The sequence below is a fragment of the Haliotis rufescens genome, unplaced genomic scaffold (assembly GCF_023055435.1).
Source record: "Haliotis rufescens isolate VD_foot unplaced genomic scaffold, xgHalRufe1.0.p SCAF_20, whole genome shotgun sequence".
NCBI lineage: Eukaryota > Metazoa > Mollusca > Gastropoda > Lepetellida > Haliotidae > Haliotis > Haliotis rufescens.
Genome location: NW_025963891.1, coordinates 9,019,945 through 9,043,275, shown reverse-complemented (window position 1 = coordinate 9,043,275; position 23,331 = coordinate 9,019,945). Strand labels below are relative to the sequence as shown.

The 23,331-nt window shown below is 37.3% G+C and overlaps 1 protein-coding gene across 5 annotated transcripts in view; it reads left to right on the top strand.

The window, feature by feature from the left end:
* The first annotated feature begins 631 nt into the window (after window positions 1-631).
* LOC124130991 (loganic acid O-methyltransferase-like) overlaps window positions 632-23,331 on the top strand; it is a 34,636-nt gene continuing 11,936 nt past the window's right edge. For 2 of the 5 annotated variants that reach the window (XM_048400822.1, XM_048400818.1), the window contains exon 1: window positions 768-1,104. The gene's annotated coding sequence lies outside the window, so the exon portion shown is untranslated. The other 3 variants (XM_048400819.1, XM_048400821.1, XM_048400820.1) reach the window with 3 other exon arrangements.

The following is a 23,331-nucleotide window of genomic DNA, read 5'->3' as shown; positions in this document are numbered from 1 at the left end:
TCTTCACTTTCCAGCACACTGTACATATCCTGCATATGAGCACTGTATATATATTGCGCACTATGTTTCCACAATGTGAAGCTTCAACTGTATTTTGTTCATTTTCATTTGCAATATTATGTATAACTGTTTATAAGGGAGAAGGCAGTAATAAGTGCTGCACATGTGCCCAATCCCTTTGTCTTTTTGGACAATACAATATGTTTAATAATAATTATAAGCAACCAATGTATTATGATCAGGGTCCATTGGTATCCCTTCAGCAAGTGCGAATCAGGTCCTAACACATCTGTTTTGTCATGTATCACGCGCTATACAGTCGAACCTCGCTTATCCGGACAATTGCTTTTTCTAAAATGTTGTCCGGATAAACGAGTTTCTGGATATCTGAATACCTTGTTAACTGACCAGAAGTCCTTCCCCTACCTCAATTCTACCGAGGCATATGTGAAATGAATGGCAAAAATATGATTTATGAAGGATCGACCAATTACTGATAAAATACATTGTGATGTATAGACCTTCACAGCATGCTGTGACAGCGCACTGCATTATTGAAACGGCTGAAGAAATGCATGTAGCCTAGTTTGTGATGGCCAGGTTAGGGCAACCTGACATACATGAGCATTATTAGCCTTGTTTACCTGTACTAGTGGACTGCCAAGGTTGAACTCATTCATGTGTGAAAAAAGGTTGTCGAGGCATCTGTAGGCAGCCTAGTTTAGACTATGTACTTGTTTTAGTACAGATGTGACGGCCAGGTAAGGGCAACCTGACATTCATGAGCATTAATAGCCTTGTTTACCTGTACTAGTGGACTGCCAAGGTTGAACTCATTCATGTGTGAAAAATGTTGTCGAGGCATCTGTACATCTTCTTTGTCGAATTGCATTATTGAAGTAAATCAAGATGCAGCTTCAATATCTTAATAAGTTATGTCACTGAACATTGGCAAGGTGTATTCAGTAAGCACAGATCTGAGGGGCTGTATTTCCTTCATCGAACACACGCTGCGTTCATCATAGTTTGGGACTTTCTACTCTATTTGGGAATCATGCAGTTGTTAGGCTTACGGATACGAACGAACTAGAACTTGTTTGGCAGGTAGGTTTTGTTAAGATTTGTTATCTTGTTCTCTCTCTACCCTCTACTTACTTAATCACAATTTAAATCCTAAATAGACTTTCGGGCCTAACAGTGTGGCAATTTTAGACCCTCTGTTTCTGTATTTACTTGAGCTCATTTTCCTTAATGTTTACATCATCTCATAAGACTAAGTCATCAATGATGTCAAAGCTGTCTGACATGTTACTTACTTACTTACTTACTTTGGAGATTTAACGTGCGCTTTCCGACTGATGCGTATTTCGCACACGGGCCGGCCAGGCCATTTAATGTGTTTCCGAAAGGGGCGAAAGTGGTCTGTGCAACCCAAGAGGGGGGTTTTAGGGGTTGCTTATATAGAATTTGGGAGTTTTGAGATTTGGAATAGATGCCGATGGGATTGGGGAGGAGAACTAAGGGAGCTGGGTATGGTGGATGTTTGTTTGTTTATGTGATTTTGATTTGGTAGGTTATTGTGTTTTTAGATGCGTTTTATTAGTTCCGTTTTTATTAAGAATACGCCTAAGGCCTTGAAGTTTTCTAGTTTATTTTGTGGGTTTAGTATTGCTTCTAGAGTTAGAGCCTTGTTTAGATTGAGGGTGGTTTGTAATGCGGTTCGATGTGTTAGGTAGTGTTTGCAGTGGATGAGTGCGTGTTCTGGGGTTTCTGGTTGTTTGCAGTTAGGGCAGTTACCTGTAGTGTGTTTTTTAAAATTTATTAGGTGGTTATTTAGGTTGGTGTGTCCTGTTTGGAGTTTAGTGATTACTCTGTCGATTTTTTGGGATGGATGGAGAATTTTTGGTTTGGTTAGTGGTTTGCTGAGCACTTTTTTGATTTGGCTATTTGAGTTTAGATATAGGTTATGCCATTTGTTTGTGTTTTTTTGCTTGTTTACACTTTTAATTTCTGATTTTGAGATGGGTAGGTTTAAGCTTATTTCTGGGATTTTGAGGGATAGTTTAGCTGCTTTATCAGCGTTTTCATTACCGTATATTCCTACGTGGGCGGGTATCCACAAGAAGGTTATTTGTTTGCCTGCCTTAGTTAGGTCGTTGGAGCTTTTAAGTATTTGATTTATTAATTTAGGTCGGTTTTTGGTATTTTTGTTTTGGAGGGCTTGCAGTCCACTTAGGAAGTCGGTAAGTATTAGGATTTTTTTGTGTTTTTTGGATTCTTGATTATGGAGGGCTGAGGCCATGCCCATTAGTTCTGCCGTGAATATTGATTGATTTGGGAGTCGGAAGGATTGTATGGTTTTAGTTGGTTGTGTGGTATGGACTCCGAAACCTGTGTGTTTGGAGGTCGGATCTGAGGATCCGTCCGTGTAAATGTGACACCAATTTGGCCAATTTTCGTGTATGTATGCTAGTGTGGTAGTTTTAGCTATGTTTGGGTCGGTTTGTTTATTTATTTGGCTAGCTAGTGTTGTGTCTATTTTGGGTATTTTAAGTTTAGGGTTGAAGATATTTGATTGTTTGCAGATTTTTAATTTGGTGTTCATTTAGGTAGTTTGTTATTCTTTGGGATATTGGGGTAAGTAAGGGGTGTTTACGAGCTAGAGCTTGGTTTTTGGGGCTGATGTTTTGGTTTATTAAGTTTTTGATGAGAGGGTTTGATTGGGACGCGGCCCAGAAATTTAAGCTTAGCTGTTCCCTGCGTAGACTTAGTGGCATTTCTCCTGTTAAGGCCTGAAGTGAGGTCTAGATGGTGCCATGTTGGGTGCGTGTAATTAGTTTGAGAGCCTGATATTGTATTGAGTCAAGTTTTTTAGATAGAGAGTTGTTTAGGGTGTTGTATATGGCGCAGCCGTAGTCTAGTTTTGATCTAATTAGTGATATGTAGAGAGAGAGGAGGGTATCTTTGGATGCTCCCCAGTTAGAGCCAGTTAGGCCTCTTCGGGTGTTTAGGTCTTTACTGCATTTAGTTGTTAGGTTTTGGATGTGAGCATCCCAGGTGAGATGTTCATCGAAAATAAGTCCTAAGAATTTGGTTTGTTTTTAAATTTTGATTGATTGATTGTTTAGCTGGAGGATTGGGGAGGCGGGTTTCATGTTTTTATGTTTGAATACTATTCCTGTTGTTTTTTCTGAGTTAAGGGAGAAGCCCCATTTGTCAGCCCATTGTTGTATTTTATTAAGAGATTTTTGGAGTAAATTTTGGACCATGTTCATTCTTTTAGTGCGGATTCAGATGGCTCCATCATCCGCGAATTTTGATGTGTTTTCTTTAGGGGATAGGCCCTCGAATAGATCGTTTATCATTATATTGAAGAGGGTGGGGCTGAGGATACTGCCCTGTGGAGTACCATTTTCTAGGGGACATTGGTCCGATAGAGTTTGGTCTATACCCACGGTTATTTTATGATTGTTTAGGAAGTCCTGGATGTAGTTTATTATCTGACCTTTGAGTCCTATTTTTTAAAGTTTTTGTATTAGCCCATCGTGCCATACCATGTCGAAAGCTTTAGAGAAGTCTAAGAAGATGCCTGTGGTATATTGTTTATTTAGTTGTCCTGTCTTAATATCTTGTTCTAGTCGGGACATGTTTCTTATGAACAGTTTATGAAGCTAAACAATGTCCAAGTGACTTAAGCACAAAAATACGCGCTATCCATTTGATCGACGTTTGTATGTGATTTTTGGGGGAGAGGAGGTGCTAACTACTACTTAAAAACAGAGATCATATTAGATTACTAATGAGATGGTGATAAGGCTAAGGTTATGAAACAATCTGAACTCACAGTCTTGAATTACTACACAATACACTGCCTGGGACCCAAGCTTCAATTGCTACAGTGTGCAAAGATTGTTTTTTGAATGAGATAAGCTATGTTGTTAGATTTAGTTCTCAGGATATTAGTTCTTGAAATGCATGACGTAGCAGCCCCCTCATGTACTCAATATATGCTATTTCAGTATTCAAGTATCTTCAGGCGACATTTCCCACACAGTGGAAAATATTCATCCTGATTCCAACACAATATTTACAAGCAAATATGAGGAAAAGAGACAAACGATTTCTGTGATGAGTGAAACACTGTATGTGTGTTTGTGCACGTGCGAGTGCTCGTGTGCGTGTGCGTGTCTATGTGTGTGCATGTGTGTATATGTACACACACACATATATATATATATATATGTATATATATATATATATATATACATATATATATACATATATGTATTCAAAAGGAAATTAATGATAAAAATTGTGAAGTCATTTCTATTGAAAATCCCGAAGATTTACCATTTAGACCAATTGTGGGAGGACCCGAGAGCTGTACTCAGCGTCTTAGCAATTTCATAGATATTATTCTTAAGCCTTTATGTAAACATGTAAAAAGTTTTCTCAGGGATGACATTGATTTTTTATGTAAATTACCTACTGAGGTACCGGAAGGATCTATGTTAGTTAGTTTTGATGTTGTTAGTTTGTATAGTAATATTGAAACTGAGCTCGGACTGGAAGCTATCAGATACTGGCTGAAAGAATACCGCCATGAAATATCAGATAGATTTTCGGGTGAGTTTATCATTGATACATTGAAGTTGGTTATTACCAATAACATGTTTTATTTTTATGGATCTTATTATTCACAAAAGAAAGGAGTAGCCATTGGTACTAAGGTAGCCCCTTGGCTTCCTATGCAACTCTTGTGTTGGGATTTTTAGAGAATATGTTTTATGATAAGGTGAGAGATACTCTTGGTGAATCTATGAAAGAACAAATTGAATATTCATGGAAAAGGTTTTTAGACGACTGTTTTATCATATTAAAAACCAGTGAAAGTCAACTTACCGCTGTTCATGAAATTTTAAATTCACTTAATGCGTCATTCAATTTCACTATGGAAAAAGCGAATCCAGTTTAAACTTTCTCGATGTAAGAATCAATTTAATATCTGGGAGATTTGTACAAACTGATATCTTTTATAAAGATACTGATACGCACCAATATTTGGATTTTGGATCATGTCACCCGTATCAAACAAAACGATATATCCCTAACTGTCTCGCAAGACGTATTTGTACCATTGTTTCCGGGAATGATGTTAAAACTACTCGCCTTGCTGAACTTAAGAGTTTCCTACTGCATCAAAATTATCCCGCAAAGCTAATTGAAGATAGCATACAGAAGGCGCTAAGTATTAAGCAACTAAAACTGAGAGAAAAGCCTGAAGAAAACAATATGGGGAATAATTTAACTCTAGTATCTACCTTCAACCCTAATCATGAAAAAACATTATCCATGGTTCAACGATACCTGCTTATTTTGAATCAAAGTATTAAAGTGGAGAAGATATTAAGCAAATACAAAATTATCAACAGCCAAAGACAACCCCCAAATCTTAGAAAGATTTTGACAAGTTCTAAATTTGATTCTGTTGTCATCACTCCACAGGTTTCAGTCCAAATTACCAAGGACAATAAATTTACTGTAAAACAAAATATGACTCGTGATACTAGAAATGTTATTTACTTGATTGTTTGTAGCGGATGCAATGAAAAGTATATAGGAAAGACAGAACTTAGATTAAAAAGAAGAATGAATCTTCACCGTTCACAAATAAAGCAGCCACACGACCGCACGATTCCACTCAGTGAACATTTAGAAGCATGTGGAAACGGCAACTTTTTAGTTTTCCCGCTATATAAGCTAAATGTTGATCATGAACCTACATTGTTTCAAAAAGAGCAACATTTCATTCATAAATACGCGCTTTTATTACTTGCCCGTGAAGAGATCACCCGTTTAATAAACATACAGCTGTATTACACATTGTGTAATACCAAAACGCGTGCTTATGTACTCTCGGAACACGTTTCACGAGCACATATTGAAAGCTCTCAACATCCCTTGGCGTATTCAACGACATTGCGTGTGGAGATGATAGATCACTGAGAGGAGCTTATGCACACTCGATGACCCCAGCAACCTTGTTGCTAGGCTGACGTCACATGGCATTGTTGTGCCGAAGGATCTTGCAACAAAATTCCACAAATTACGTCATCGGGTATTGTGACGTGATTATAAACTTTGAGGTGCAAGGCCACGTTCCACAAGGCGATCTTACTGTAGCGCAACGACAGCCGTTGGTCTAGGTTAAAGTATGTGAGTTGCGATAACCTTAACGCTACGATAATTTTGTGGAACGGACGCCTGAATTCTAAAGGCGGGCCGTTGTATGGTATTAAATTCATACGTTTCAACTTTTGACGTGTTTGAAGTATTATTGGTCTTAACTCAATTGGATTATGCCGTGGATCGTGTAGGTGTGAGCCTATTCACCCTCAACATTATAGTTCTAAAAACATAAATGGCAAGTAATAAATAAAATACTAAACTCGCTCCCGTGTTAAACCAATTTTATGGAACTCGTGAATAGTTGTGGTATCTGACTCGCTTTCGCTCGTCAGATACCACAACTATTCACTCGTTTCATAAAATTGGAATTACACGGGAGCTCGTTTAGTATTCTATATAAGTTAAATGAAAAGGCGTAAGTTATTTGTCCATTGTCACCTTGGTATTGTGACGTCATAGTTTCCTAAATGTTATGACGTGACGTAACTATATGTTACTACTTCATGTCCGTTATTCAGGTATGGCCTGATGAGACTCGTACGTGGTACGAGTTGAAAGCGCTAGCCTATTAAAACTGTGTTCAATCTTACTCCACTTATTTAATTATATATATATATATATATATATATATATATATATATATATATATATATATATATATACTACATTTCAAAAGTCACTTCCCCTGTATCGCGAAACTATTTCGCTATACGTTCGCGATAGTGCCTTGAAAGTATCGCGAAAGTTACTCGAAAGTGGCGCGATAAAACCGCGAAAGTGGCTAGAAAATGCCGCGAAAGTTGCGCGCTAATGCCGCGAAGTTTCGCGTAAGTGGCGCAAAAGTGCCGTGATAGTGCCGCGATAGTGCCGCAAAAGAGGCGTGATTGTGCCGCGATAGTGCCGTGAAAGTTGCGCGATTGTGCCGCGATAGTGCCGTGAAAGTGGCGCGATAGTGCCGCAAAAGTCGGTAATAGTGCCGAGAAAGTGGCGCCATATTGGTACACTGCATGTACACTTCAGAAATGCTGTCGTGCGTTACTTCCCCATGTATGACGGATGTATGTTCAATCTAACCTGGAGCTATATAAGCCTGTTGCTCGTGTTATATTTAAAGAGGTGTAGGTGTATATTAACAATATAAAGCTTTACATGGATATGTTCTTAAACTGTATTTTTTCCGCAAGGATGCATGACCTATTCTATATATTTCAATAAGAAATTCATTGACAAATGTATATATTCCCTGATGTGTGTAACTCATTTTTATAAGTTATCAATAGACTTCGGAATTGGGAGTAGTGTATGAGAACGCAATTCCTAGTGGTGCCTGAAAACACTTATTTTCTAGATTCACCCCGATTTTGTTCCTCAGCTCATCTGATTCATACACACTAAGGACTTGCGTTCGTCCGTAAATGCCTGAAATGCTGAGTGTTAACAGCGGCCATCACAGTCTCGGTTTAGCATTTATAGCATTCAGGATTAAATATATGAAAATACATTTCGGTTTTGATGTGCTTATGAAAACGGAATAACTTTCCTCAAAACGAAGTAGAAACCAGGTGATACACGGATGATACATACATGTAAGGAAGAGAATTTATGGATGGTAACTTTATTATGAGGAACACAATGTTTCGAAGTAATATTTACTCCTTCATCGGGTGAAGGAGTAAGAATACACTCCGAAACATTGTGTTCCCCAAATTAAAGATGTCTTCCTTATGTGTTGAACTTGTAAATGATTTTCAAAGATATGATACATAGACGGTTTTAAAATGTTAGGTCAAATACTGTGTTGGTTATCTGTTCCACATAGTGGTAAGTTGTAAGATGAGTTTCTGCTCGTTAATCAGACAAACTACTGCTACACTTGATTTGTGCAAAAGTTGGTGCACGTATACACATGTCGGGTGTCTCAGATACGCGGGGTCTGCTTACTTACTTACTTAAATTGGGACTTTAACGTGCACTTTCCGACACATGCGTAATTCGCTCACGGGCCCGCCAGGCCATTTCGTGTTTGGTCGAAAAGGGTATGTCCGAGAAGGTGGGGCAACCTAGGGGGGCTTTTAGGGTTGTTTACTTAATTTGGATAACAAATTTGGAATTTTGAAATATGCCATGCAAAAGGTGGAGGGGGGACTCAATGTAGTTTTAGCAGTTGTAGTTCTAAGTGTGTTTTTGTAGGTTTAGAATTTTAAGGTTTATTGGCAGCTTTTTTGTTGTACTTTGTTAGATGCGGCCGAGTAGGCCTGTTTTGATTAGATGTATGCCTAGTGCTTTAAAGGTTTGTAAGTCATTTAGGGTGTTTAGTACCGTTGCTAGTGTCATTTGATTGTTGCAGTTTAGTGTGGATTGGAGTTTTGTTCTATGTTGCTGGTACTGTGTGCAATATAGTATTACGTGTTCAGGATTTTCTATGGGGTTTCTATAAGTTGCAGTGGGGACATTTCCAGGATTGGTGTTTTTTTAATTTGGTGTAGGTGGGAGTTTAACTTAGTGTGGCCTGTTTGTAGTTTAGTTATTTCTGATAGTTATTTTGCCACTTTTGTATTACTTTTTTTTTTTTTTTTTAAATTGGTAGGTTGATGCTTACTTCTTCTAATTTTAGTGCTGATTTGGCTGCTTTGTCTGCGTGTTCGTTGCCAAACACTCAAACGTGGGCAGGGATCCGTACTATTTCTATGTCTTTACCTAGTTTAAGTAGATTGTTGACGCTTTTAATTTTCTGTTGTATTAGTTTTGGGCGCATTTTGTGTTTTAGTTTGTTTATAGCCTGGAGCCCACTTAATGAATCTGAAAGGATTAGGGTTTTTGGTGGCGGGGTCTGCAGATATAGTTGTGATTTGATGAATTCTTTATTCTCTAGACATTTGAGAGCGAACCAGACTGCAGCATTATTCACAATGAATATACTCAGAATATCTACTCCAATAAAAAAAGCACCCCACAGTTTATTATGTAACTTATAGCGAGACAACTCGGATAGTTAATTACATTGTCTTCTCACAATGCTAAGCAGGTGCACGAAATAACAGGAAGAGTCATGCGTTATATAACATCATAAACGTGGAGGGTGAAATCCGGCTTGGCTGTCGTAGGGTGCAGACGTGTTTGAGGAGAGCTCTATAGCTTGGGTCTTGATTGGCTTGATTGGCTGGGTCTGTCTTTGTTGCTGACGCCCTGCACTTATGTGCAACATATACCGGTTTTATATATTCAAAAGTCAGCTATGTAAGATAACCAACAGTCCCGTCTACGTGTTTTCAAGCAGTGTTTGACATCAGCGAGTACATAGTGTTGACTTTACCATGGACATAGGTGAGAGTCAAGATTTCATGAATGCAGTAATGGCGACCACAACATTATCGACACCGCCAGTCACTTTTTCAGAAGAAAGGAAAAGACATCTAAGTCAAGAAGATGAAAGTGATGATATAGGACATTCAGATAAATCAACAGGTGAGAATAAGCGTTTGAAAACCAGCACCGCCGATGAAGGTAAACAAGTCTGTAAACAACACGACGAGAAAACAATGGCCGACCTGTGGTACGCAATAAAAGATCTCACGGATCATGTAGATAGACGTTTTAACCAGATGGAACAGGTTATGCTCGGCAAGATGAAGACATTGCTAGACTCAGAGATAATAGAAGTAAGAAAAGATTTTGATGAGAAAATTGAAAATGTAAATAAGGGGTTAAACCATTCGAGTGACTCCGGTTTTCATTTCGTGTGACGGTGAGGCATTAAAACATTCTTACACCCCTCACGTACTTTGATTCGTCTCGATAAACATATCAATACAAAGCTTATGTAATCGGTAACGATGTAGTCTCACTAACAGAACTAACAGACGGGCGCGAAGCTTTAGTGACAATACCCTAATTACTTCATGATATACATGACGATGAATGAGCGGCGACAGTCGGTTCAAATGTGTGCCTTTGTTGTCTATGCGTACGCTTATAGCACCTGGTCGTGTTTAAAGAAAGTTAACATTTTAGCTATAATGGAGGGTTTACTACCGCTACGCCCGACCGTAACGGTTGTCACAAGCATGATGATCATGTCAAGGATTCATAAGCGATTATTCAAATACGAATGTACATATGTTCTAAATAAGCACATTTACAAGCAAACATAATTTGACACAGTGTCATGATATTGCTGAATGGTTGCTTGGCCACCCATGGCAGGTGTTGGGTGGTCTGCAGGGCGTTATCAGGCGCCCTGGTTTTTTTTCTTCTTAGGTGTCAGGCGACCCCCGGCATTCAGCTGCATGACCAGGGTTTCTGTAGCTTTTTGGTCCGTCTATTAATGCGTGTCTGATCGAACCCCGCTTACTTTTATTAGAATGCCAGCCTTCGACCTGGCTGGTTGTTTGGGATCCTGTGGAGCTGAAACCTCTGCTCACCATCGTGAGCTTCGCTCACTTGCCTGTGAGACGGCCCCTATAATCCTCTATTGTTTTACCAATCAACACGCTTCATTGGCTATCGTTTTACAAAAACGCTTTTCGCAATAGAGTGATTTAATTTTCTTTTGACGCTGTTTCTTGTAAATATTCCCTGTATAGAGAAGATATTGGCGACGTGGGTTCCATGCATCGTTTGATATTTGTAAACAATTCAATTCATTAATTTGAGCTCGAACATATGTTTAAGAAGGTAGGAGAGGCTCTGATTACTCGCGAGTGTGTTATCGGATACGTCCAATTGGCTTGAAGTCTGTGTATTGCTTTAATAATAATATTGCATATATTTAAGACAAAGCCCGTACGTTATATACCTACATTAAACTGACACTTTTGCTACGTACACGTGTCACAAAATGAACCCGTTAGACCACTTAAGAAATTGATTTATGAAATTGCGAAATGTCCGCGTCCAACGGGTCGATGAGTATGTGAACCAACAATTTAATTATCTGTTTTAGAACATTGAAATGTTTCTAACACTGACAACAGGTATAATAAGTGAATAGTTAGAAGGGGCACTACTTATCAGAACGAATCACTGAAATCAGTGAGTGGGTTGGGTTTAATGCCGCTAATCTCTAGCTTCTTCTCGGCAGTCTGACATTTGCCGCTTGGGCACACTAGCTGCCGTTAGTCGATTTTGCTCGCTAACGCAACTGAGCGTGACAAGAGACTGGGCTACCGTCTGCAAGGACAGCTAAATAAACTTGGAGGCAATATTTGTTTTACGCATTTTTCAACACTGATTCAACCGTGATCTATGAAGATTTGGACAAAGGGAGCATGTTAATAAATTTCTTCAGCCTAAATAAACAGACAAAAAGCACGACAAAAGCTCATCGGATGTCGTTATTTGGAAATACCCCTGGCGGTTATAGTTTATAAGAAGAAAAGTATCCCTGCAGTGAAAGCATTTTCGGATTTCGGATTGCGTGGGTAAACTACTCCCTTGTTGTCATCCATGTTTTCTGGTATAACCCTACACTTGCGTATTTGTCGTCATTCAATTGATGCTCAGTTAATTTATTACAGGTATAATTACTGGAGGCACCACTCAGATTACCTGATAAAGGTTCCCATTAGGCATTTCGTGTGTCTGGGGTATTTATCAATTCAAATCCAGGTTTAAACCGAATCCCGGTTTGAAGTGAGGTGAAATGTATGTTATGTATATGCACGTTTCAGCCCAGCAAGAGGAGTGATCACCATCATTCCTCGCCATCAAAGGGTCAGCAGAAATTACGTTGATTGAATAATCACTGTTATTTTGCACAGTGAATTTGTCAAAAGTTAGCGTTTACATGTGTATGTTTACTAAAGCAGACGGAATACCCAAATATCTGGGCGTGAAGTGCCGATGTGAAAACAACATACTTTGTTCAAAGCCGATATCACGTTGATTGATTGCTCATTGTTATCTAACTCAATGGATTTTTTTAAAGAACCGTGGACATTATGAAAACAGTTGTCACGTGGGCTTTCTCAGCTGACCTTTTAGACTTGACACCTATGTGAAACAACTGAAACAAACTAAGTGATCAGTTGAGAAACCAAACACGGGTTATAATATCCCGAAACGATAAATATATTTTGAAATCCGGAAAGGTGCTTCTAAGGATACAAGTACTGTTGACTATGTCATATGTTCCAACAGGTGCCTGTCATATTTTAAGAGCTTTAACATTGTTGATTGTTCTCCCCTATACTCAGATGTACATTGTCCTATAGCACTTTCGTTATCAAGTATGAATAGCAGAATGTATGGTAATGTACATAAATCATCTACCAGTAAACCTGTAACAATTTCTACAAAACCCAAAAGATATGACTCATCAAAAACAAACCAATACAGGAACAATATTGATGTAATGCAGATACAAGATGTAAGCACATTATTAGATAAAGTGGTTGATGACACTACGAAGGCAAATGAATAAATAAATAATGCAACTGTTATCTTCTCTGATATTCTTACAAATGCAGCGATCAATACATTTGGCATACGCTCTTCCCCCTCATATATTTATACTGGCAATAAGAAACATAAAGTTAACAAACCTTGGTTCGGAAAAGAATGTACTCTGAAGACACTACCATAAAGCTAGAAGAAAATATCGAAGACATAGGAATGAAGACAACCATATCTGTTTTAGTCATGCACCTAAGGAGTATAAGAAATGTATGAACAAATATATGAAACGATATAAATGTAAATTAGCCGTTGAAATTAGAGATTGGCAGAAGAAGAACCCAAGGGACTACTGGAAATTACTGCGTAAACGTAAGCCTGTGCATAATCACTCATCCCCTAGTGTTAAAGAACTATATGAATACTTTAAGAATATAAACGCACAAGAGTATGATGATATAGTTCCTGAAGATATTAATAATACACATGTACCCTTAGATTGCTCAGTTCTTAATGTTGCCATACCACAACAAGAAATTAGTGAATCAGTATCAAAACGGAAAAGAAATAAAGCATCAGGTGAAGACTTTGTAGAAAACGAATATATAATTGACTCAATAGATTTATTTCTCCCATTTTTAGAGAAACTTTTTAATGTCGTACTTGACACAGGTGAAGTTCCCGACTCATGGTTAATTTGGGTCATTAAACCTATCTATGAAGGTAAAGGTGACTCGTGTGATCCTAGTTCGTATTGACCCATTACAACTTTGAGCTGTCTGGGAAAACTTTTTACAAGTATACTTAACTGTAGATTATCCAGATTTATAAACATTAATTCTTTATTATCCCCTTGCCAAGCCGGTTTTCGTAAAGGTTACTCAACAGTTGATAACATGTTTGTTCTTAATTCAGTTATAGAATTTCTAAAACACAACAAACAGAAATTGTACTGTGCATTCACTGACTTTTCTAAAGCTTTTGACAACGTTTGGAGAGTTGGTCTTTGGTAAACAATGTTAACTTATGGTATCCAAGGAAAATTCTTTACATTAGTACAAAAAATGTATTCCAATATAAAATCCTGTGTCGAGTTTAATCATGAAAAATCTGCGTTTTTCCCAAGTTTTTCGGGGGTCCGACAGGGAGAAAACATTTCTCCGTGATAGTTTTCGATCTTTATAAATGATCCAGACTAAAAACATTGATTGTAATGGTGTTGATATATCCTGCAAACATGATTTGAATTTAGTTTGTCTACAACTACTAGTTCTGTTTTGTGCAGACGATACAGTGCTATTTGCTACTTCAGCGTCAGCCCTGCAGAGGTCCCTGGATTATTTTCATGTATATTGTCAGAAATGAAAACTTACTGTAAATAGTGATAAAACTAAAATTGTTATTTTTGGAAGTGATAAGTGTAAAGTAAATAAGCCATCATTTTACTATGGCAAAGAAGAAATTGAAATAGTTGATAATTATAAATATCTAGGTTTTATCTTTCACAAAAATAGAAAATTTACATTTGGTATAAGTGTTCTAGCCACACAAGCTAAGAAATGTATGTTTTTGTTATTGAAATGGCAAGTAACAATGATTTACCACTTGACTGCGTATTTAAAGCATTCGATTTAATGATTTTATCCATTATGTTATATGGCTCTGAATTTTGGGGACATGTTAAAATAGATATACTTGAAAAAAACCATACCAAGTTTTTAAAATTAGCCTCTGGTCTCAGAATGTCCACACCGAATGAATCCTTATATGTCGAATTTGGAAGATTTCCTATCAGCATCCATGTTTCTAAAAGAATTATTAGTTATTGGTATAAACTCAACACGCCCCTGTCTCACCTCAAGTTATACTCGGTACTGTACAATTTCATGTCTTTAGATAGTGTGTAAAATAATCATTCTTATTCTTGGCTTAAGTTTGTTGAAAATATCCTTTACTCATGTGGGCTAGGTAATGTTTATATGTTCCCAGGTAATTTTAACAGAACATGGCTGCTTACTAAAGTAGAAACTACACTAAAAGATCACCTTTACCAAGTGTGGAGGAATGCAATAGAAGTAAGTCCCAAGGGACAACATTAAGACCCTACAACCACTTGATGCCTTTATCTTATTGCCCAAATATATTTTCTACCCACTATTAAAATTTAGAACATCCAATCATTGTTTACCTATTGAGACAGGGCGTTGGTATAATACTCCAAGGGAATTTAGAACTTGTAAATTGTGTGACTCTCAGTTGCAGACGACTTCATTATATATTTCGTTGTCCTGCTTAAGGTTTTGATGAAAATAGAAAAAGATTTATTTCAACAAAACTAACCAAATTTTCCAATATGGTATCTCATAGACGGTTGTTTACATCATCAGATTTCACTGTTTTAAGAAACTTAGCAAAGTGTATAAATGTTATCTTCTCTGTTATATCAAATCTTCGATAATAGACATGCATATTATATCTGAAACTGTTTACCTACAATATTTTGTTGAGTCCGCCGCCATTTGACTACTTGTATATAATGATTGACATGTAAAATGTACTCTAATACCACCATGCGTGGTTCTCTGGAGAATAAATTGAAGTAAAGTGAAGTTAATCCGACACAGTCATCAGCGTACTCTGTGGTCATCTGCCCACGAGTACACAGCCCCATGTTTTGATGCGAGACGAATCGGCTGGTAGCTGCATATTACAACGGCTGCCGAGATAAACTTGCTTTACAATAAACAATTAATGCTTTAAATAAAAAGAAAACAGGAAAAATCACATGCTTAGATTAACTCAATCTTATTAAAATCGGATACAAGTTCTCGCTCACGAGGAGGACATCCCATTACAGGTCACGTCAGAACAACCTTTCGCGATCTATGACCTACCAATGAAATGACCAACAGGAAGTCGACGTTAGCCTATTAGAAAGCAGCTTGCTTAAGCTTTAGGTACCAGTTTCAAAGTTGCGACTTCCATTCCAGACTATGCTTTTTAAAGTATTTTGAAAAAGTCATACAGTCCGTAACAGTTGTTTTGTGTTAAACTTTAGAAGTTGCATGGTTAGAAAACATATTCCGCCAACAATATATTAATGTAACATAACAATATGAATATTTATTTTATATTTTTTATTACGTGTTTGAATCCTTATATCTATCGTGTAGTTTCGATCACGAACGTTGATACTACTTCATTTCGTTTATCCGACGGGACTTGACTGTATATGTTTCTGTATAATCAAAAGACTTGGGACATTATCAAAAGTCTCGTGATTTGGAGCAGCCATTTTGAAAAAGCGTGAAATTTATTTGTAAAGCAGGACTTTCTATGAACGTTGTGGTTATCTCGACGTTTTGAGCGTGATATTTTACAAATTTCGAACAATACACGAACCTTGGTAGAAGATATACTTCGAATTCCAAAAACAAAGGAAATAGCAGACGTAAAAACTGTTGGGGCTATACTAGGATATCGAAGCCAAAACAAAAATTGGTCCTCCTACAGAGTTGTAGTTGTGCCCAAAGAAGGAGGAGAAGTTGTTGCTGTTTGGTCGAACAAACAACTCGCAAAAGTGCTAGACAAATGCCACGACTTTTAGAAAGCCATGTAGACAGATTCGAAAGAGAAATTTGCTGGATCCACAGCAGGAAACAACCCAGAGGAAGACGATACCGAACAAGTAGGGTTGTATATATGCGTACAACCTGCACAGCAATTCTATTCTAGTAGGGGGACAATTTCCTGGAATCCTATTTCTGTAGAAGAATCATCAGACACCCAGAAGCTAGCAACTTTGCAAGAAGCAGCTCTAGAAAAACAATACGAGAAAATAGAAAGCAAAGCCACATACAAACTACTTCTAGTACATGCCCCACATACAAACGAAACAACAAAACCTGTGTCCTGGCAGATGTGCCCGGGTTGTTGCTGTTTGACATTATATCCCACAGATATGATGCTCTTAAAATAAACTATCTGATAAATACAGAATGATATGGACTAGAAGAGGGATGGAATGTAAATGGCCAGGAGAAGGATGTTGGTGTATGTTCAACCTCTCAGTTATCACCAACATTTAGATAATTGCTAAAATTAATCAATAGTGTTTCCCTTTGTTCTGTATTCAACAGTTACATTTTATGTCAGATACTCAGTTGTATATCTGTGTGTTGCTGTCATCTGAATATAATTAGTGTCTCATTAGAATAATTAACACTGGGCTGTCAGTGCACATGTGCAAAACTCCACACTTGAGTCAGTTAAACAGTTTATCAATTTGTATTCTGAATACCGGTTACTATAGTTATTTACTTAACACATGATGATGATGATGATGATGATGATGATGATGTAACACCTGCGATTATTCATGTATGTTCGGTGAACGAACAAAGTAATTATGTTCTGCTTCCTTTTGTTTCATATGGAGAATTAAAAAGATTTTTCACTGTCACGCACAACTGTTACTAGTATATGCCAGTCAGCCAAACAACCAGTGACAGCAGTTATCATGATTAGGAATATTACTGGTTGTACTGTTTTGTCGGCGCCACTTGAAATAGAATCACAAAATGTCGTGATTGTTAATTAACAAAAATGGATGCATGTGTTCTAATACTTTTAAAGTGAAAACAACTTTAGGCGTTAATGATTATATTACTTACAGTAATGACAAATATTTCAAAGTGAACTTTTCGAGAAATTTCCACTTTGTTAATTTTAAACATCATCATTGAGTTTTGATCACATGGTTACTTTCTAGGTCAGGCAGTAAGTCAGATGACTGTCAGTGTCTATTTTTGGCAGTGTGTGGTGTATGTTCATTACCAGCACAAACTGAAAGAAAAAATGTGCACATGTAGGAATTAAACCGCATTACAGTAATTAAAGTTTGAGATGCACACACTTCTGAATATATTGTATAGGTTAAGGATTTAGCGTGTCAACTATATGTGTTTTAGCGGTCTTCAGGAAAGATTTCTCTATTATTTGAACACGAATAAGTCCTTCATCAAAATTTAGTTACATTCACTTACCATCAAATACAATGTAGTCAATTCCCTTACACGTATTTACTTCCGGTTCGCCCCGATTATGTTTCTAGGTTTGTCAGCACCATACCCGTGCTCGTGGGTTTCACCAAAGTGGTAAACGTCTGAGACCTGCATCACTTCGAGCATTCCTCCCACATTAAGCTGACACATCGTGATTTAACTGTAATACTGTTAAAAGCGGCGTTAAACCCAACTCACTCACTCACTCCACTTATTTACCCACCAGGATACCTTAGCTACAGTGGCTAATTTTTGTATTGCTCCTATACCTTTCCAATATCCTCATGGGCTATAGTAAATTTTATCCATTATTAATTAATATTGATGTTTCTTTTAATACGAATGATGACGATCGTTGAATCGCATCATCATTTTTGCATAAAAAATCCCCCTGTAGTGGAAAGGTATTGGAGCAATACAAAAATTAGCTACCGCGGCTAAGGTATCTAAAGATGTGGCCAAGGATTGACTGAAGAAACAAGCGATGTGGCAAATATACTTACCGGCACCGCGTTATATCCCGAGGAAGAAGTTTGATATATTTACAACGAATGAAGTTCACCAAGCTTACCTCTTGTTTCTTCCCCATGATAAGGTAACCTTTAACCATAGTGGACGTGGCTAGTCGCTACAAGGAGGCTGAACCATTAACCTCAAAAGATTCAACAGAAGTAGCTAATGCACTGAGTCGCATATATAAACGCGGACCACTAAAATGATTTTAGCTATTTCAAGTAGATCCCGGTCGCGAGTTTATGGGATCAGTAACTAAACTGTTAACAAAGCACGATGTTTAAATCGGGCGTGGTGAAAAAGAGGCCCACCGTAGTCAAGCTATTGTAAAAAAGATTTAACCGGACATTAGCGGAACATTTGTTTGGCTATCAGTATGGGATTGAAATGAAATCGGAACGATTAAGATTAACCGAATGGGTGACACGATTATCAGCTGTTGTATCTGTGTCAGTGGCATTTTTATAATTTATCTGTATATATATGGTACTGGTTTTAGGCAGTGTAATTGGTGTATTTTATTAGATCATGTACGGTACAAGTTTCCAGCCTGATTGCTCCAAGCTGAACTTGGGCTGGTAAGTTCTTATGTTCATTGTGTCCACCATATTGTTCGCCATGAGAAATGTGTGAGCATATTACAGCACAGGTAATGTTGTGTTAGTAAGGATTAGATAAGAGTATATTTATGCAGGTTTATCTGTGGCATTCTATTTGAGATTATGTTTGTAGTAGGTTTAGATTGAATTTATATGGCAGTAGATTACTATGTTTATTATTTTATGATATATATTTTTAAGTTAGAATGACATGTGTATGTTATTTTTAGATGGATCTGAGTGACAAGTGATTTGGCCTACTATCACCTGAGTGCCACACATCCTGTAGGCATAGTAATTCAGTTATTTATTATTGTTATTTCATGTATATATGTATAACATACGTCTTGTATATAAAAGTGCATTGATGCAGTTGAAGTAATATTGAAGACATCATATAATAATGTGGTGGATGCATTTTAATTATGATATCAATAACGGTGATAAGTGTAATGTTTTAATGTGTATAACTATTTATTTATTATTTGTTCAATTATGTGACAGGGTGAATATTGGTATTGAAAATAAACTTGTGCCTTCTTGGTCACAACTCCAAGCAGGCGTTGGTCTTCCTTGTGAGATTTGCACCACCCTAACCGGATACATATCAGCGCTGAATAATGAAGTAACGAGATGAATCGGGAAGAAACCATCCAATACGATTAAAATGAAATATGTGACTTCCAAATCTTCAGCACCGAGGACAGGCAAAGAACAAAACAATTCCGGATAGAGTAAGCGTAAGATATTTATACCAGCCCGGTGAACTCAAAGGAGGCCAACGTCGTGCAACCGATCCGATTTGGTCCCTTAAGATATAAAACATTAGTTGGTTATGAAAGAAGGAGAGCCTATTCTTTATTATCTTAAAGATGGACAGGGCATGGCATTTGTACGAGAAGAGTTGCTCATAGTTCCCAACGATACAGTATTACCACCATAACCATAACCATATGCGTAGGTAGTTACACTATCCTTATCAATCCATCTCTTTGTATCTAAGGGGGATAATGATGTCTTGTTCCATATCTTAATCCATATATCCTGTGATCTGCACTTCTTAAAGCGTTCATCTCATGTTTCAATGTTCTACCATTGAATAATGCTTCTTTATACTGTTCGTGTTTGATATGCTGTTTTACCACATACTTCTTAACACCCTCAGCTTTTCTTATCTCCCCACTATCAGACTTCTTTAAAGAATACATCTTAGGTCTTAATCCAACATACACTGCTATAGGGGTCCCAGCACATTCATCCTTCATCTTACCTAACACCTTTTTATTTACCACGCCGTGCAGTGGATTATCTTTTTGGTAATCGCTCGTGTCGTACATGTATATTTTTTCTGCCATATCTTTATATATATCCTCGGTTTGTATTTTCCATCAACAAAGAAACTGTATTAGTATATAACACCTCCCACCTATCGCCGTATTGCTTCTTAAGTTCGTTGTAATAAAAGTCATACATTAAGTGTTTTGACAAGTCAAGAACACTCATACCAACGTACCCCGGTCTGTTGAATTTTATATTACTCTTCTGCATATGTAGTGTGGCTAAGTCGTTATCGAATATCTTGCTTCTGTTAAAAGCCGGACTGGCTATAAGTTTCCTGAGTCTTTCTTCCTCATTAGATCTGACTAATTAAATATCAATACGCTTCCTTAGATTCTCCATAGGTTTTCCTAATACTGAGCTTATTTTGGTCCTTTTCGAAATCGCTGGTAGCCATCTTTCTTAAATTTGTGTACAGTCTTATATATGTTTCCATACAAGGGCTTTGATCGAAATTTAGAACTCTGTGTATTTTCTTTAGTTTCATACCTAACAATAGATATAACTTGAGATTTCTGTAGTGTACTATAGATTTTGTCTTATCCATAAAATTTGGTACGAGTTTTTCTACGTTAGCTAACCTAGTATTGCCCATCAAGGAGTGTTGATATTCCGACATCCAGACTTTGTTAACCATTAATCTTTCGGGAGCTAGCGGATAACTGTTATGATCTTTGTGTAACTCTGTTTGATATTCCAAGTCAACTTCTAGTATGTACCCTTTATCAGAATCTGTGGGGATATCATTCACATCGATCCACTCAAAACAACCCGTAGGTAAAGGTTGAATCATAGCCCATTGGTACAAATTGTTGGCGTCGAGATATAATATGTTCGTATCGGGTTTACTCGGATCATATCCTTCCACTAATTTATTATTAGCCTCAAAATACCTTTTTTGCCATCATCGATATACCACCTCTTAATCCTTTCTCAACAAACAAGTGCATATCGTAATCGGTGAGTAGTTTTAGTTCTACACCGGTCTTCTTCAACAATGCATCCCACAATAGTCCGGGGCTGGAATAGTACCATGCCGGGTCCAAGATGTATTGTTTTAAACATGTCTTTCTAAATATCTCGAATATATCAGCGAAAAACAGTACATCGGTTTTTAAGTACAGATCGTGATAATCACCTAAATTCTTACGACCTAATTTATCCCACGCCGTCAGTGCATGTTTATAATCAGCATCGGTTGTTTTAGATTCTGTTAAGTTTATAGAATGATTCAAGAGGTGGTAATTTAGTTTCATCGAATCTAGACCAATCATCCATATATTCGTAAGGATGTACACCTTTTCTCAGCAACAAATGCTATGTTAACTGATCAGTATATTGTTATTTTGTTATTGCAAAGTCATCGGGATTGTTCCCATTAGCTAAATTGTCCAGGGAAGATAACAGAAACTGTACAGAGTCCGTGAATCTAAGCCCATTACTTTGCTTTATTCTAGATTTGTCCGTATAATGTATAGTTTTAGTCAACGAGAATGATATGTATTTTTCCATTTTATTAGGAATGGACGTTAAACCGCCGTCAGTCTTTGAGATTGCATAATGAGATGATAAGGGTATGAAACACAACGGGGAGGGGTATTGCTTGAGAATTCATTCTTAGTTTCAAATTACACTCGTTATGCGCGGCTCCCCGATAATTACCCTTGACATGACAATGATCTCTTATGGAATCCCCATTCAGGGGTTTATTACAAACATGACAAATCATTGACTTCTTATCGTATCAGATTCGGTTATAACTTCTTGACTGCTCCAGATTGGGTTTGGTTTATTCAGAGTCATTTTTTCTCAATGACATCCATGTTGGAATTAATATCCATCTTCCAACCTCTTAGATGTTTACCAACGCCGTCTGTGGGCACAAACCTTAACTCAACGGGTTGATTATTTTTATCATCTGGTTGATTTTTATCAACATTCAGTAAAGTGATCAATTCAGCTTTTCTAATTCGAGAATAACCTCTCAGCCCAATTTTTTTTCTTTTGAGCTGTGAGTTCTCTAACAGTCTGGGGTTTGTTGTATTCCAACCCGAGTAAATCAATCAATTCAGCTTTTCTTATTCGAGAATAACCATGTAGACCACGTTGTTTTGCCAAAGCCTTCAACTCTCTGACAAAAACCATTGTGGTTTAATGGTATATACAAAATGAGTCAAATGACTAAATGGTTATATTTCTATATATCTTATTCTCCCCAACCTCTTCCTCTCATTGATGTAATCTCTGTTTACTAGCATAAATAATAAGCTTCCTGACACTATCAGCACCATGTTTCTTACATAGACAATAACGACCTTTGACTCCTATCCCACATACAGAACACGTATAATTTGCATTTCCTTGTCTGATGTAAAAAGCATGAGTTCCGCAATATATACCCATGCAACGTAGGTTGCATTGAATTGGCTTCCCCATGAGTGTAAATCTGCAGATTCATGGTTATACACCTATCATATCATTTGCCTTAAAGGCAAACCACACATAGAGTCTCTCAACCAGTCAGCGTTATTTATAGCTTAGTCTGTCAGCGCGACATAGATCATAGCTTATGCATAATAACGTAGCTAAATATGGACACACCAGTCAACCCCAAAACTATAAACGTTATCTCATGGTCTTTCTATAAAACTGAGAGAGTGTTGGCCTCGGGATTGGGTCAAGTGTCCATAAACAAGGAAGTATTCGTGCATGGCAGATTCAACATCCTTAAATGTTTGAATTGAATGTCCTTGTTTACGCAGTTCATCATTAATAAAATCTAATCTCAACATCCTCTGTCTGGCCAATGGTGACTGGGCTGCTTCGAGTTGTTCTAATGCTTTATTATGTTTTTTCTGCTCCTCTCCTCTCATACTTGAAAATAAAAAATTACTCCCTGAAAAAGCTAGAGCATTAACAATAGTCCCACCAACCATCATTGCAATTGATGCCATGATATGTTTATATGTTTATGAAATATTCAAATGTTTAATTACTTCATTATGTCTTCTGGGATAAGCGCTTGTTTGATTAGCATATCTTTTGTTGCCATTAATTTCTTCGTCGGTCATATTATCAATTTTTGCAGTGGTTTAATTTCCCCCCAAATATTGGGAACATTTTCCACCAGCTACCACAGCCGTGAGTCTTTCTTTATGTTTATCTGTATGTTGATCAGGCTCATCTTTGAGCATTTGTTCGATAAGTTCATCGCATTCCATAATGTAATACCTAAG